Source organism: Petromyzon marinus (assembly GCF_048934315.1).
Source record: "Petromyzon marinus isolate PM22_M1 ecotype Great Lakes invasive population chromosome 68 unlocalized genomic scaffold, UKy_Petmar_22M1.pri1.0 chr68_unloc.1, whole genome shotgun sequence".
In the NCBI taxonomy this organism is placed as follows: Eukaryota; Metazoa; Chordata; class Hyperoartia; order Petromyzontiformes; family Petromyzontidae; genus Petromyzon; species Petromyzon marinus.
Window position 1 is genome coordinate 3,524,012 of NW_027422597.1, and position 14,483 is coordinate 3,538,494.

The following is a 14,483-nucleotide window of genomic DNA, read 5'->3' on the forward strand; positions in this document are numbered from 1 at the left end:
GGTCGGAACGGAGGAGGGGGGAGAGAGACAGCTGCGAGGCGCTGTTATACTCCATGTTGTAAACCATACCATTAACCGTGGTGTGAGAGGTATTAAGAGTCAATGCCAGCGAAAGAGCTGCGGTCTGAAGGTCATCGTAAAATTCAATTAATTAAGAACGGAAAGGGTTTAAAACATCTTTCCAATGGTTACTTAGCCAGAATCCATCTTCTCGGTTGAAATTGTCTCTGTGCTTGTATATGTGAATGGCCTCATGAACGAATCTCTCATGGTAGCCGGTTGGTTTCCAAAGAACCTCCGTCTTGGAGAAGTCAATGTCATGTGAGCCCACTGAATTATAACAGTGATCTGCCACGGCAGAGGAGTTCATTCTACCGTGTAGTGTATACCCAGTTACTCTTCTCACACAGCTTAATGGTCGCGATTTGAGCGTGGCTTTGTTCGCTCCAGCGCTGTCCTCCAGACAGTCTCGTCCCTTCACCTGATGAAGGCCGCTTGTGTTGTGGCCAAAACGTCGTGATAATTTTATTGTGTTATTTTATTTCATCAATTTATTATTTTATTCCCATTCTACGTGACTTTACCGAAAGAACCAAATAAGATGAATCCTTGCAGTCACGAAAGCTTTAAATCGAAATTTATTTCGATGATCTTTGTAGTGATGTATATGCATTTGTGTGTCTTTAGCATGTTTGTGCGTCTATCTGTAGTACTGTTAATTGCTTCTGTTGGTGTATAATATGTGATTGTGCCTGTGAGCAGTGCTGTAGAGTATACACTTCTGTGTTTCTCCAGTGTGTGTCTGTGTAGTACTCTACAGAATATACTTGTGTCTCCAGTCAGTGTGTGTCTCTTGTGTGTAGTACTGTACATGCTTCTTTGTGTTTCCAGGCGGTATCGCTGTGTGTAGTACTTCGCATGGTTCTCTTTATCTCTAATATTGTGCCTCCCATGAAATACATCTCGAGGTAGCTAAATAAACAGGTAGTTGAGATATTTGCCGAGTAAGGAAGTAATTTGTTAAGGTATACGATGTTCAACACAATAGTGTATAAAGTGTACAACAACAAAGTCAATTAACAAACAGACAGCAACTATTTGAGACGACTGTTTTTTTGGCCACATCACTTGAGTTATTCATACGCAATCTGAAAATAACGTCTTCAATTTATTATTCGTACATGTACTATTGATATGGAGAGGTAAGTTGTTCCAGAAGTTTGTACCCCTGCAAGTTGTTAACGGTAGATAAAGGATGCCGTGGACGTTATCTTGAGTTGCACTCTGAACCTGAACTGCACTGCACAAAACACGTGGCTTGGATGTATTTGGTCAGTTTATTAACTGGTATAAGTGTGGCCACGGTGAGTGAAATCGAAATAAAACCTTCCTCGATAAGTTCACCAATGCGAGCCAAGAGTATCTCATAAAGCCCAGGCCTCATCCAACTTCTCCACTACCCCGCAAGATTGCACGTTTGCAAAACAATCATTGATACGTGGCCTATGATATTATCGAACATTGAATCAATCAAGTTTTCAATCTTGATTTGAAGCTTTCGTGACTGCAGGAATCCATACTTTTTGGTTCTTTCGGTAAAGTCACGTAGGTATAAAATAAAATAAATCACGACGTTTCGGGCGCATCACAAGCGTCCGTCATCAGGTGGGAATGCATGATCTGCTGCTGAGGCAGACAGTCTTAAAGGTTTGAAATGGGTGTACCCCAAGGGTAATAAAAACGTGGCTTGGGCTAGTGACGCTAACGTGACAAATTAGCATGTAACTCTAAGATAGGAGAGCAGCCTCCTCGACCAGGGCACGGAAGTGGCTATGTTAATGTGAAAGATTAGCATGTTAATGTAAAATCGAAGAGTGGTGCAATCCAAAGCGGCCTCCTAGACGAGGGCACGGAAGTGGCTATGTTAATGTGAGAGATTAGCAGGTTAATGAAAAATCGAAGAGTGGTGCAATCCAAAGGCGTGAGTACAACCCAACGGGTGCAATCCAAAGGGCCAAGTAGTTTTACCCGGCCCGCTCACCATAATGAACGTCCTTAATCATCGTGAGTAGAGGGTCAGGGACTCCGAAAGAACGAAGAACAACCCAGAGCCCAGGCCTACTGATGGTATAATAGACCTTGACCATGTCAATAAAGCAGACATTTAGATCTTGTTGGAATTTCCTACACCTCTACTGTAGCAAACGGACAGAAAATATGGCATCTGTGCAGGACCGCCCTTTCCTGAAACCACATTGCGGCTCTGCAAGCCTCTCCTCAGCGTGCCTGGCAAGGTGATGTTGAACAATTCTTGCCAGGACCTTTCCCGGAACGTTGAGGAGTGAGATGCCCCTGTAGTTGTTACAGTCTGTGCGGTCCCCCTTCTTAAAAAGGGGGACCACAAGGGCATCCTTCAAATACTGTGGAACCCGTCCAGTGGTCCAGACTGTTGTTATGATGTCATATAGGGCAGTTTGTGCACAAATGCCACCCTCTCTCAGCATTTTGCTCGGGAGATGATTTCTACCCGATGCATTTCCTGGTCTCAGAGACTGGATCACCTTTAGTACTTCCTCAACAGATGGCACCTCAGCCAGCCACTCACAATATTTGAGGCCAAGCAGCCTCAGCAGGGTCATCCCCACTTTGTCCCATGATGTTTTCCATGTCGAGGGATTTCCCCTACCCCAGAACTTCACAGAAATGCTCAGCAAATCTGCAAACCTGTTCCTGGGGGTTGGAGATTGGATCACCATTTTTTCCCCTAATGATGGTAATAGCAGTGGTGCGTGGAGGTTACTTTTTTAATGGATTTAAATAGGGATTTGTGATCACTGGCCATTGAGGTGGACTCCATCTCCCCTCCAATCCGTGACCACCACCCATCCTTGGCTCATGGCTCTCCGAACCTCCGAGCGAAAACTGCGGTAAGCCTCTTCATTCTCAGACGTGGGATGCTGTAGGCGATTAGAGTGGGCCTGTCGCTTTTTTCCAGCCATCCAGAACACCTTCCCTGTCAGCCAGGGTCTCTGGGGAGGTCTGTACCGCATACCCAAGCAGCCATTGCAGCTTCCTGAGTCACAGTCCTAAATCTCACCCATTTACTCTCGACATCTGGAGGAGTGGGGGACGATACCTACCTCAGCTGCAAGCGATGATGACATTCTTGCTTGCAACTTTCATCAGCTAGCTGAGATCAGGCCACCTTACATTTGAATGGGGTCCTGTGTGTACACCCACCACCGGAGTGGAAGAATGGCAGGCGCATCTTACAGATGACAAATCTATGGTCAGAGGGCAGATCAGCTCCACGGTAGGTCCCGGTGTCAAGGACATGGGCCCGCATCCGCTGTTCCATCATTATGTAGTACAGCAGATGTTCTTGTTTGGACCTGGTATGCATCCATGATGCTGTGTGGATGCGCGGATGCCGGAACAGCGTGTTGGTAATTACAAGCCCATGGGCTGCATACAAATCTAGCAGCCTCCTACCGTTGTTATTGAGCTGATCTGGCCCATGCCTTCCAATCACCCCAGACCAAGTGCCAGCATCATGACCAACTCGGGCATTGAAGTCATCAAACAAGATGAGTATATCCCGAGGGGCCACTTTAGCTGGCACCTGTGACAGGAGGTCACAGAAGACATCTAACTCATCAGCCTTGCCTGCATCCCTCCACGGATGTTCGTCTTTGGTGGGGGCATAAGTAACCACAAGGTCAGCCATAAAGTAGCATTGAACTTACAGCTTCCCACACCTCACCACCGCACTCCCACGCTCCCTTCATTATTTTGTTCAGAAGAAGAGCCACTCCCTGGTGTATGGTAGTCTCCTGCCCCGAGAAGAGCACTGTCCACCCCTCATGGTGGCAAGAGCCAGAGCCGGTCCACCGGACCTCCTGAATACGACAGAGATCCAGGTGGTACCGGTCCAACTCCCGACAGAGGAGTGGCAGACTCTCCTCCGAAGTGAGCATTCGAAAATTCCACGTGGCCATCTATAGTTGCTTTTTGTTGTTTCTGGAGGAGCCCCGAGGGTAAATATTCAATCTCCTGGCTCCGCCAAATGGGGTTTGGCCAAGAGACGTCATAGACGCCTGTCCCCGGGGGCCTCCGGCACAAGCGTATTTGTGACGGACCACCACCACATGCACCAACACCACCATATGCACCATATGCACCACAACATGCACCACCACATGCACCACCACTACCATATGCACCACATGCACCACAACATGCACCACCACATGCACCACCACATCACTCTGCAAGCACCCAGTCTCACGGGAGCTCGAAAGCCAATCAGGAGCGGGCATGTTTCATTCTCGGATGGGAAACTGCCGGGGCACGTAAGTGCTGTGGGCTTCCACTCCGCTGAGGTGTCCAGGAGGTGGCACGGGTGGGAGTTGACCCTTGACCCTGAATGTCACCCGGCCGTGGGGTGGCATGCTGGCTCTTCCACCGGGTTTTTCCGGCTTATTCCCACGAGAAGCTTATCACTTGAGAAGAGCACCACAGTGCCGCAGTGGCGAGGAGATGTTGACTGCCTCGCCTGGTATGCAGGAGGTCGTGGGTTCGATCCAGACCCTGACGCCTGCTGTATATTTGTAGTTTGCGTGTCTCTCTCCCCGTGATCGCGTGTATTTTTCTCCGGTTCCTCCGGTTTTACCCTCCACATTTTGAATAAACACCACGCGTTTAGAGTATTTGGCTGCTGCTATATATTTCCACGTGACAATGATGATAAGCCACTTGGTGGGGATATCATTCGTGATAGCCAGGTCACTTCTGACAAAAAAGCTGCATTGCTCAGTGGGACATACCTAGTAAAAAGTGCAAATGATAGTTTAGTTTTATTTTAGTTTAGAGGCTCTTGATTCTGGGTAAATAATCGGCATTACAACTCTTGGCATAGAACGGTGGCGCAGTGGCTAGTGCGGTGCCCTACCCCACCGTCGCTGGCTAACCTTGAGTTCGACTCCCTGGGCCAGTTATGATTTAAAAGTATGAAGCTCCAGTGGCTTGCTAATATTGAAAGGGAAAAGCTTTCCAGACAGCCGCGGAAGCACATCTGAAAGCGCGGCATGACGCGGTGATCACACTTCTTTGTTCGACACTTTAGCCAGAAGCCTACACCACCACAACCGCCGGATGACCAGACGACTGGAGTGTCGCGTGACGATAGTTTATGTTTATGCTTCTCTCTGACAAGATCGCCAGCGAGGTGATGCGGTTCGTTCGTGACGGCCGCTTGTCATCAGTAACGAGCGCGGGCGGAGGGGCGGAGGCAAAGCAGAGCAGACGCGGCTGTCATCCGTGCGATGGCGCTCGTTGATTCCTTCCAGCTGTCGTTGTGCTCTCCTTGCCGTGTCGGGCAATGCGCATGTGGGGGGTGGTGGGGGGGTGGTTGGGGGGGTGGTGGCAAGGGGTTGTCCGCGGGGGGTTTACCAATCTGCGGGTGGCCGGCGTCACCGCCGTTCGTTTGGAGCAACGCAGGCGTGGGGAGAGCGACGCTGTGACGCTGTGCAAGCAAGCGCAGAAACTGCCGGCACAATCCCCTAAGCACCGCGGCTGCTCTTTGTCTCGGAGCAGGGAACGGTCACCGTTAAAACGGGCTTTGAGCAAACCGCCTGGACCGGCTGACGACGGTGGAGGTGGGAGTGGCAGCGATGTGTCTGTCGGTGGACAAAAACCGTGGAGCGTTTTCGCCGTGGTGCGAGCTCGTCGGTACGGCGTGCGTGCACTGACCGCTCGCGCGGCGATGATGAGCATCATCTGTGGGGGGAATGCTCACTCGTGACACTGTGGGTGGTTGCTGCACTTGGTGGGTGACCCCCCCCCCCCACCCTTCTTCACATAGGTGTGTACCACAACAACAACAAATCAACGCTTGACTCAACAAAAATTACCGCCCTGAACGGAGGCGATTCGGCAGACTGTGGGGGCACGAGAGACGGGGACGTTTACTTGAAGCGTCGTTATTGTTGCTGCGATACGAGGAATCCATTCGGACGTCTAAAAGAGCAGCGCGGCTCTTCTGTGTTGCTCAAAAACGCTCCGAGGAAATAGATTTCACAATACTACCTCCAGGATCCCCGTATTTCTTCCAGTGATGTTCCAGTCAACGCAAAGAAGGGCCCACACAAGCGGACACCATGTCGAAGGGATAGACATGCCTCCCTCTCATTCATTCATTCATTCCTCTGTACCCCCAATGCTAGACGGAGACATCTCTCACCCCCTTTCGTTAATTCGTTCCCATTGGCCAATCCACTGCTGGATGGATGGACAACCTTTCCATGTGCCGTGTTGATCGCGGAGGGAGTTGTTTGACCATACTTCACCACTCTGGTTAGGATATACGGAGCGTAGGCATACAGCACAGCAATGGAGTTTGCCACACTATCCTCTGCTGCCCAGAATGTGGTCCCCGTACAGACTATAGCACCCAAAAGGCCTCCACCTACCTCATCTTACCTCCTCCTCCCCCTCCTCTCTCGCTCCTCTAACCCCAACCCGAACCCAACCACAACCCCAACCTGAACCCATCGTCAATGCCTTGATGTCCCACTCGGATTTATTTGTTTGTACTTATCCAGGCTGAAAATCCTGCTTAGCTACCTGGGATCTGAAGAGAGCCCAGGTGCTTTCTGGGCAATTTTCGCCATGGTGCCCCCTCCCTCGGTTTATCCGTCTGTCTGTCATGGAGTTCTTTCGCGGCCAGCATCGCAATTCGCAGACCGGTTTTCCTTCCTGGGCGACATCGGCACGGGCGGGCAAATTTTTGGTTGCGTGCCCTCCACCACCTGATGCGGGATCTGTGCGACAACTGAGCACACCGCCATCATCACACAACGCAAGGATGAAAGCAGCAGCGTACGCGATGTCATCAACTAACACGGTGGCTGGGAGATGTTAACTACCTCGCCTGATATAAAGGAGGTCGTGGGATCGATCCTGACCCTGACGCCTGTTGTCTATTTGGAGTTTGCGTGTCTCTCACTCTCTACCCATGGTTCCTTATATACTGAACATGCTTCTGTGTGTGACTCCAGTGTGTGTCTATGTGCAGTACCGTACATGCTTCTGTGTGTCTCCAGGCTGTATCTTCGTGTGTAGTACTTTGCATGCTTCTCTATGTCTCTAATACTGCGCCTCCCATGAAATAAATCTCAAGTTAGCAGCACAAACAGGTAGATGATATGTTTGCCGAGTAAGGAAGTGATAAGATAAGGTATACGATGTTCAACACAATCGTGTATAAAGTTTGCAACAACAAAGTAAATTAACAAACAGACAACTTTTTGAGACGACTGTTTTTTTGGCCACATCATTTGAGTTTTTCATATGCAATCTTAAAATAACGTCTTCGATTCAGTCTTCAATTTATTATTCGTAGGTGTACTATTGATATGTATATGTAAGTTGTTCCAGAGCGAAGAGGATCTCATAACGCCCACGGCTCAACCAGCATTTCCACTACCCGGCAAGATTGCTATGTTTGCAAAAATTATATTGATATGTGGCCAATGAAATTATCAAATGTTTGACCAATCATGTTGTTTTCATTCTTCTTTTTAATATTGCATATGGGATGTTGTTTGTCTCTTAAATGTGATTCATAAATATTTAAATATTAGATTTAATATTCCGTGAGAAACATTTAGTATTTGCAGATGTGCAGTTGCCTGGGTGAAAAGTGGGCTAGGTATTGCCCAATCCTGGCCAGCTGGCTCCACAAAATTAAAAAGCTAACGAACATAATGACTCATAGAGATGCATAAGATGCATAGAGAGAAAAATATAGAGACTCATATAGATTCATAGATACTAATAGAGGTATATAGAGACTCATAGGGATACACAAAGATAGAAATACATACTCATAGAGATACATATAAACTCATAGCAATACATAGAGACTCAGAGACGTTTTGTCCAATACTAGCCAGCTGGCCAAAAAATCTAGTCAGCTAACACCAATATACAACGTGCTTCTCCCAAACTATGTAGAACTTCTGCAGCTACAGTTCTTTTGGAAATTGAGTGGCCTGTTTCAGGTGACTGCCGTTTAATTACACCACTGTGACATCATGAACTGCCAGCGAATGGGCATTTTGGTCTAAATCGGTCATTTCCATGGATTTACAATTCTGGCTCTGACGACTTTTGATATGTTGGTTAAGTATTTCATTTAAATGGACGCCCACTGCAAATTGGTCAGTTGGTGCTTTCTTCTTAATGGTTTTGCTTCGTGTAAATATCAGACTATATTATTATTGTATTGCTACTGATAAGGTTATATATATACACACATATTTTAGCTGGGTTGGTTCTGTTGATTTGCAAGCGAGTGTGGTTCATAGTATAGTTTGCATATTTTCTTGTTATTGATAGCGTGGCGCCATGCAGCACTTCGTTCTGCTCTGTCTTTGACGTTGCTTTTACATATTTCTATCTTATTTTAACGCAATTTATTTAGCACCTTAACCAATGTGTTTTATTGAGAGCTAACATTGGTACATAATGAATGTAATGTTGTGGATGAGGTAAATTAAATCAATGGTCAAATCTTTGATGCGAGAATTTAGTGAAAGCCAAATTAATGACAGTAAATTATGATGAATTGATTGAATGAATGGGGGAATGAGTGATAGCCATGTCATGAGAATTTGCAGAGACCCATCACGGCTCTCAGGCCACGCGGTGTTCCCGGCCCACAGCGTGGAGGTGATGGAGGTTCAGCTGCCCACGATTGTTCTTTCTCTAGTGTACAGTACTGTATTCATGTACACTAATGTAAACGCTATATTCTTTCTTTTTCTTTCACTCTATACATTTACCATACAATATATATTTAATACGAGAAAATATTATTCATAGTTTACATTGAAAATACTTAATGTTTAATGTCTGGGTTTATCTCATGAAAGGAAATGAGAGGGGTATCGTATTACGAACCACGAACCAAACTCGAGTGTTCCCATTGTCGTTCAGTTTGCCTATCGCAGATTTGCCAATGGCAGATATTTTTTTTTAAAGAACGTAACCTTCTCAATAGGCAAGGGTTTGCAGTACGCGATGTCGCCAGCAAGCAATAACTCTGGAGGGGCAAAATTCAAAGTCCTCCCTGATCAAACAAAAATGGAGGAGGTTGATTGAGTTCATTTGGGGTTTTACATCAACAATAAATGACGAACATTTACAGTCTTGTGTAATAGTTAACTTTGCGGTTTTTTCCTTAATCAACAAGAGTACTTATCTTGTAACCCTCACAAACAGCTCAGCCTAGCTCAGTCCTGTATTTCAGTAGGGTACACGTATTGGACACCCACTGTGAACCAGTTAACTATATACAACATTTAAACTTGTTGGTTGGCATCTATTTAATCATTTTCTCGTCTAGTCATCTTCATTAAGAACATACATGCACTTGCAATACGAGTCTAACATGTGACATTTTTCACGTCAGTTCTATAACCACGTTGAAATAGAAGGAAGATTGAGGCATCATGCCACGATTGAGGCATTTCATGTCTGTAGACTCTTCATAAATTAAATATGAGTGTATGCTCTTAGTTTAAATTCATCATCAGACATGCTTAATCTGCTGCTGGATGTAGACCTCTTTAATCTGCGGCCAAATCTCACAACACTTGCATTGTCATAATCTACCGAGCAGCTCTACACGAACTGATTTCATCGCTCCATCTCCTTTGTTGTCTTTCTCTTGGATGTGATTCATTCCGAAGCTGCACCATTGTTATTCATCTTTACAATCAGCCGTCAACATGTGGCATCAAAAATACATCAACTAAACTATTTTATATTACCAGGTAAAGTCCACCGAGCTAAGTAGCTCTTTTCTGAACCGGTCCAGAACTTCCTCTTGGTCAACTCAGCCTCAAATGATGACCTGTTGTGGTGTGTAAACATTATCATTGGGGAGACAAAAGCCAACGGGCGTGGTACTGGCCACCCAACCCCTGGTGTGTTGTGCCGGTCATCATAGGTACTCTCTAATACCACTTGCCCCAACAGTCTGTTAATGCTATGAGGGGACCTTTGTCTTAGTCTTGATTGACTGTAGTGTGGGTTGGTGGGTGGGATGGGTGGCATTGTGCGCTAAGATCAGTGGTGATTATCTCTTAAATGAGTGCCTCATGCGATGTGTAAAACATCCACACTGGTGAGATAAACCTGGCCTGGCATTGCGTGTTCCTCATATCCCCCATAGCCTTTTAATGTGCTCGTTCACAACAATAGCCTCACCTGTCGATGAAGATTGCATGGGGGATCATTGTCTTTGTAAATCTATGCACTGGTGGATATGTCCTTGTATGTCTCTGTTTGCAAAAGCATGAACGCACACACCCATTCCATGTTTAGTTCGAAATTTGTAGCTCGCCCCGATCTAAATGGTGATATTTGTCCAACTCCATTAATTAGTGATTGTACTTGCGGGAGGCAACCCTTGTACCCAGACAAATTTAACGTGATGTAGCAGGTGAAGATGAATCCTCTTGCTGTACTGCCATCTGCTGACAAGCCAGGGTATGGTGAACTCAGTGACCAGGGGAAGGGAGTGTGCCACCTGACTTACAGGGTATCCCTCCCTCAATGGAATCCATTGCTGGATTTCAGGCACACATCGCCACAGCTCGTGCTATGCAGGTACAGTCTAGTAGATTGTTGGAGGGCAAAAACAGGGTGGTTGGAAAGTCTGTAGAGACGTTAATGAATGACAACAAAATAACCAAAGGCTTTAGCTGGTGGAGTTTAAAGGGATAAAATGTCGAGAGAGATCAGTAAAGTTGGGTATTTATGCTATGGACGGAGCTATTCATCTACGAGCCACCCATTTCAATGCTCGCAGTTACTCAGAATAAATAATTTAGTGTCCACAGGCCGTGCGGATCATGGGGGTTGTTTGGCCATACTTCACCACTCCGACCAGTGCGGGTTGGTGGTAGACGTGGGATCAATAGACAGAGGTTCATGTTGCAGTAAAACATTGGATTATTCTGCTCTACCGTCTTTAACTAACATCAACGACCAGCCTAGCCAACTGAAACAGAACTGACAGAGGCAAGGCACATATAGGGCAACACAAAAGGTTTAACGAACCTGCTTCATGTGCAACATCTGGCTACTTTGCAGCCTCAGATATTTTTGATTTTCACAAATATTCGTGATCCATCAAACCCCCCACCTCCACTAAAATGGCTTCCACTCAGGTGGGCTCCACCGAGTGACGCTGATCAAAATGGTGGTGAAGCATCTTCAGTCTGTGCACGTGAAGATTATTACGAATTGTAAGAACATTACGATTTTTAATAATCTTCATAGTTTTTCAAAACAACTAAACACATTCGTAAATAACACCACCATTAAAGAAAATGCATTCATACACATAAAACGCGACGTTTATAGCAATTGACATTCTTTTTATATCCATTTGATATATGCTCTCAAGAAGAGCCATTGCGTTTTCTATTATCTGGCTGTTTTTGAGCAATTTTTTTAGAGTTTGTTATCTTGTACACAACTCCCAATGTAGTATCATTAAAAAAATCTAAACCTACAAGTTATACAGGAAGTTTGTTTCACGTTTAGGACTGACAGCCAGCTTAAAGCTTAATGTACCTGCGATCTTTGGAGACCAACTCGAAGTGGAATAATTCAGGAAATACTGTCACAAGGCTCAGCAAAGTTCAGCTACTTATCTCTTGAATATCTACAGTGAAAATAGTTTAAGCACGAGTTATCATTCAATTTTGCACTCTAAACAAAAACAAATAAATTACTTCTGGGTAACCCTTGTATCGCTGCATGTTTCCAAGAGTCACTGCATTGGAGAGATATTAATTACCTCGCCTGGTATACAGGAGGCTATGGGTTCGATCGCGACTGTAACGCCTGCTGTATATTTTCAGTTATCGCGTCTCTCTTCCCGTTGTCTCGTAGATTTCTCTCTGGGTCCTCCGTTTTTCCCTCCGCATTTAGAATCAATTTGCATTCAGATGATTTGGCTGCTGCTACAAATATCCATTTGAAAAGCCACTCCGTTGAGCTGTTATTTGTGATAACCAGGTCACATGTGAAAAATAGCGACTTCTCTCAGTGAGCCTTGCCTAGCAAAATAAAAATAGTTTTAGTTTGCATCATCCCGCATGCCACAATCTACCACTCTGCTCAACCCCACCTCTCCCCATGGCCTATTGAGCCAGCACTGAATAGAATACGTACTTAAAACAATCCTCAAATATATAGTTAGCCTACGTTTCCTATTCAAAACCGCTATTATACGGAAATGAAACAATATTTAGGTGTGCTAATAAATACATCTTCATATCTCATCATATTGAGGCAGATAATACCGTACTAATCACGAATAAATAAAACATAAATGCTTCTCCTATCTGAATCAGCCACTGCAGTCATCTCGACCAAGACTCAGAACCAACTCGGCTCGCGACAAACGCTCAACCCGAAGGCAGATATTTTGTTAATTTTAACCATTAACACTTAAAAAATGTAATTGACTTCATATTCAACAAGCTACATGAATAACAACCTCTATATTTTATTTTTTACCATTCGAAAGGTTGTAACCGCCGTCCGATTGCTATATGCACATTATCAACGCCGTTATTTGTAAATAAATAAATAAAACTTAATGGAGCCCCCGACGCCATTTTGTATTTATACTTTTGGCGAATGAGGCAACATTGAAGACTTAAAATCGTTGGCGGAGTTTGACTTCTATATTTGTACCTCACATTAGGAATCGCGGGTGCACTTTATTTATTTGTATTGTTAGTCATGAAAATAAATTAATAAAGGTGTCCAGTTGTTTCAGGGGGGGCGTTGTCTCCCCGTGCCCCCCCCCCCTCCTCCCCACCAAAACTGGGCCCACGCTGAAAATGAACTTCTTGCACCGTCACCGCTGGCCAAGAGACACCGCATCGACACTCACGGCCACAGACCACCACCACTACTACCAACAACAACCGCCAATCACCACTAAGTGGCGGTGATGTCACCACGACGCTTGTGCCAGGCTATGTGCACCCTGAGGCCACATGAAGTGGCCTCAGGGTGCACACTACCACCACCATCACTAACACCACTACAACCACCACCACGCTCAATGCCGACCAACGGGGTGGAGCTGACGAGTTCTCTGCTGTTGTATCTAGGCCCCTTTTCCATCTTAATGTTAACAGGTAATTTTCCGATACATATAGATACATGTTTCTATTGGGTTTTTTTTATAATAATGAATAAAAACACCAAACCAGGCCTCCGCATGGCATGTGGAGGTTATCTTTACCATGACCCACTAACACGATTTTGACATTAAGAGCCCTCCCAGGGTCAGAGGGAGCAGATATAGAGCAGAGCACAGCGGATTGCAAGGGGCTGACGTAAACACACCAAGCCAGGGTCACTGGGAGTTTGCGTTAGCCTAGATATAGTTAAGTCAAAAAGCTGATTGGTTCTACATTACTATTAAAGTAACTTAAAGTCGGAATTTAATGACAGGGTAGGCTAAAGTTATTGATCTTCACACCCACTTCAATTGAACCTTGCCAATAGCTACGTCAATGTAACCATCAACCGTCTATTGGTTTAATATTAAATCTATTTTAATATTTTAATAATTTTTATACGACTTGACCCAAAGCCTATAACAATCAGGTTTTCCGAAGTCAACATGAATGTTCTAACCCAGACATGAGCGAATAATGAGCAGAGTGGATATAAGGTTGGAGAAGAAAGGAAAATAAGTGCAGCAAACTGCAAACGTAGGCAAAAAGCCAGGAACAACCAACCAACCTAACAACAGCAAGCCGGGGCTAGACAGGACAAATTAGATAAATCCCGGGGTCAGAGGTCACAGACCAAGTGCTGAGAGGCAGACGAAAACCAGAACTGACTCCAGGGCTAAACCGCCCTTACCTACACGGAGTGACGGAAATTAATGAGGCCTTGAATTAGCGGCGTCAGCGAAAACAGCGGTCACCACGCGTTAGAGAGAGTGAGGGCCAAAGAGTGTAGAGAGACTGAAAAGGGAATAAGGGCGGGACCTTAGAGTGTCAACGCATTTCAGCGAAAATACCAGGCTAATAAAATTCACAGTGCATTATTTCCTACTTAACATTCGTATTGGCACCATTCACCGAGGATTACACAAAACATAAACTGCATAATGACTTGGGCGGTGTTAAACCCAAGGTTGGAAAGAAAGGGAGATTCCGGCCATCTTTGTATCCCCGCAGCGCGGGGTAGGAGTGGGTATACGCTCGGGGGAAAAACCTTCCCTTGACATTAAGTACAATACCACAACGGAAGCTAACCCAGACCTTGGGTTACATACAGAGCATAACTGTGAAACTGTGAGGGATAAATGTTAACTTTAAAAACCTTAACCGTTTCTTGGTGCGTCGGTGAAAGTCGGAGGGAATATCGCCCCT

General features: G+C 45.5%; 1 protein-coding gene across 1 annotated transcript in view; it reads right to left on the reverse strand.

The window, feature by feature from the left end:
- Positions 1–14,483, reverse strand: part of LOC116957957 (E3 ubiquitin/ISG15 ligase TRIM25-like) — a 509,595-nt gene that overhangs the window by 285,995 nt on the left and 209,117 nt on the right. The window lies entirely within an intron of this gene.